This window comes from Ovis canadensis, chromosome 8, assembly GCF_042477335.2.
Source record: "Ovis canadensis isolate MfBH-ARS-UI-01 breed Bighorn chromosome 8, ARS-UI_OviCan_v2, whole genome shotgun sequence".
In the NCBI taxonomy this organism is placed as follows: Eukaryota; Metazoa; Chordata; class Mammalia; order Artiodactyla; family Bovidae; genus Ovis; species Ovis canadensis.
Genome location: NC_091252.1, coordinates 33,095,611 through 33,099,279, shown reverse-complemented (window position 1 = coordinate 33,099,279; position 3,669 = coordinate 33,095,611). Strand labels below are relative to the sequence as shown.

Genomic DNA, 3,669 nt, shown 5'->3' with positions numbered 1-3,669 from the left:
ATCTCACATGCTAGTAAAGTAATGCTCAAAATTCTCCAAGCCAGGCTTCAGCAATATGTGAACTGTGAATTTCCAGATGTTCAAGCTGGTTTTAGAAAAGGCAGAGGAACCAGAGATCAAATTGCCAACATTCGCTGGATCATTGAAAAGGCAAGAGAGTTCCAGAAAAACATCTATCTCTGCTTTATTGACTATGCCAAAGCCTTTGACTGTGTGGACCACAATAAACTGTGGACAATTCTGAAAGAGATGGGAATACCAGACCACATGACATGCTTCTTGAGAAACCTGTATGCAGGTCAGGAAGCAACAGTTAGAACTGGACATGGAACAACAGACTGGTTCCAATTAGGAAAAGGTGTACGTCAAGGCTGTATATTGTCACCCTGCTTATTTAACTAACATGCAGAGTACATCATGAGAAATGCTGGGCTGGAAGAAGCACAAGCTGGAATCAAGATTGATAGGAGAAATATGAATAACCTCAGATATGCAGATGACACCACCCTTATGGCAGAAAGTGAAGAGGAACTAAAAAGCCTCTTGTTGAAAATGAAAGAGGAGAGTGAAAAAGTTGGCTTAAAGCTCAACATTCAGAAAGCAAAGATTATGGCACCTGGTCCCATCACTTCATGGGAAATAAATGGGGAAACAGTGGAAACTGTGTTAGACTTTATTTTTCTGGGCTCCAAAATCATGGCAGACGGTGACTGCAGCCATGAAATTAAAAGACACTTACTGCTTGGAAGGAAAGTTATGACCAACCTAGATAGCATATTCAAAAACAGAGACATTACTTTGCCAACAAAGGTCCATCTAGTCAAGGCTATGGTTTTTCCAGTACTCATGTATGGATGTGAGATTTGGACTGGGAAGAAAGCTGAGCACCAAAGAATTGATGCTTTTGAACTGTGGTGTTGGAGAAGACTCTTGAGAGTCTCTTGGACTGCAAGCAGATCCAACCAGTCCATTCTGAAGGAGATCAGCCCTGGGATTTCTTTGGACGGAATGATGCTGAATCTGAAACTCCAGTACTTTGGCCACCTCATGGGGAGAGTTGACTCATTGGAAAAGACTTTGATGCTGGGAGGGATTGGGGGCAGGAGGAGAAGGGGACGGCAGAGGATGAGATGGCTGGATGGCATCACTGACTCGATGGCCGTGAATCTGAGTGAACTCCGGGAGTTGGCGATGGACAGGGAGGCCTGGCGTGCTGTGATTCATGAGGTCACAGTCAGACACAACTGAGCAACCAAACTGAGCTGAACTGAAAGAATATTTATTTGTTTTTTACAAAGACTTTATCTTGAGAATATAACTAAACTGTGCCACTGCCCCCTATCCCAATCTGAAGAAAGATTAGTACATATCAAGCAGGTATGAACAGTTTGAGGGACTGGAACCAACATTAGCTGACAAAAACCAACTTCCATCTAAATCATCATAAAAATGTATAAATAAAAAATGGGGGTGTGGTCAAACGGGGTTTCAGATTGAACAAGATCATCACCCTTCATCTAATACATTCAGTTCTGGCTAGGGCATACCAAAATGGAAACAGGATAACTATAATACAAAACTTGCACAACAGCACACTGTCCACACCTGTGTTCCAAGCCCACTCCCGTTCCCGTAATGCTTCCAAATGTCCCAGCCTGTTGGGCCTGTTGATGAAAGAGCATGTAGATCTTCTCTTTATTCCAGTCTTTGTCATAAGGCTGGTATGTCTGGATATCAGCTCAGTAAACAAGGCAGATGCCAGGTCATCAATAAAATCAAACAACTGATTGGTATCATATGGGATAGAGAGGCTTTGGGGATTCATTCTCTTCAGATGTTCTTCATAATTTTATAAACATCTTCCATACACTCATTCACAGATTCATAGTCAGCCTAACTTCTGCCTTCTGGCCTCTTGGTAGGCTATACCTGCAAGATGGTGTGGGACATCGCGCCAAAGTCTTCCCCTGCACCCGATGCAGACTCTGCCACCCCACACAAGCTTCCCCGCATGGCTGCCAACAGCCAATACTCCAGTATTCTGGCCTCGAGAATTCCATGGACTGTATAGTCCAGGGGTCGGAAAGAGTCAGACAAGACTGAGCGACTTTCAAGTGTCAATCTACTGAAGAAGGTGGAACCATAGGAAAATAACTTTATACATGTTATGATAATGTAGGAGTCTGACAGAGAAACGTGGGCTTTTTGAAGTGCAAGTGAATTCAAAAGGAACATCTTCCCAAAGGCTAAAAGACAAAAAAAAATATTTCTTTTAGTTTGGCAATCTATCATAACCAATGTGACTATATACCTTGTCAGTTACTAATTAGTATCTAGAACAACAGGCATAAACTGGGACTTTCCTGTGTAAACCCAGGCTTATGGTGGCCCTAATTTCCTCCAGAGAGAAAGACTATAGTATAAACAAGACTTACAAGGAGCAATACCATTCTATTTCTTCTCAGAAGTCACTCTGACGTCACTATCCCATGTATCATGTAATGCTATCACACTGCTCATTTATTCAAGACAAAATCTCAGGATCACTCTAGACCTTCCCTATCTGCTCCATAGCTCCCATTATAATATAAAACATCTAAAACATATCTGCTGTTTTGTTCCATCACAATTGTCATGACTCTGAATGGGATCTTCTCATCTTATCCCTAGGCTTTTTCAGTACCTCCTAATAAGTCTCCTTTACTTCTGCCCATTATTCTCCATAAGAACCCAGATTAAATTACTTACAATCCATATGCAACATGGTATTCACGGGAACCTTAGGTTCAGTATATATACACTATCTGGTACATAGGCTTCTCCTGATTTGCCCCACACATCAGTTTGCTTTCTAACTTGTTGCTTCTTTCTCACTCTTTATATTTCAGACTTAATATATCCCCCAATATAGATACTTATCTTCTATCTCTGATTTTTCTATATGCTGATTCCTCTGCATATGCTTTAAACATAAAAGTTCTCGTTTATAATAGTAATCCAACATGACACAGAGATGGATGACAAAGGGGATAGTGCAGAGAGGAGGAAGGAGGTATTTTAAAATAATTTAGGCAAACTTTAAATTTGGAAAACTCAGCAGTGGCCACAGGACTGGAAAAGGTCAGTTTTCATTCCAATTCCAAAGAAAGGCGATGACAAAGAATGCTCAAACTACCACACAGTTGCTCTCATCTCACATGCTAGTAAACTAATGCTCAAAATTCTCCAAGCCAGGCTTCAGCAATACATGAACCATGAACTTCCTGATGTTCAAGCTGGTTTTAGAAAAGGCAGAGGAACTAGAGATCAAATTGCCAACATCCACTAGATCATGGAAAAAGCAAGAGAGTTCCAGAAAAACATCTATTTCTGCTCTATTGACTATGCCAAAGCCTTTGACTGTGTGGACCACAATAAACTGTGGACAATTCTGAGAGAGATGGGAATACCAGGCCACCTGACATGCTTCTTGAGAAACCTGTATGCAGGTCAGGAAGCAACAGTTAGAACTGGACATGGAACAACAGACTGGTTCCAAGTAGCAAAAGGAGTACGTCAAGGCTGTATATTGTCACCCTGCTTATTTAACTTATATGCAGAGTACATCATGAGAAACACTGGACTGGAAGGAACACAAGTTGGAATCAAGATTGCCGGGAGAAATATGAA

General features: G+C 41.4%; 1 pseudogene; it reads right to left on the bottom strand.

Annotated features, from left to right (window-relative positions):
- Positions 1 to 1,434: 1,434 nt before the first annotated feature.
- On the bottom strand, positions 1,435 to 2,087 carry LOC138931589 (enhancer of rudimentary homolog pseudogene; annotated as a pseudogene).
- Between the last annotated feature and the right edge of the window lie 1,582 nt (positions 2,088 to 3,669).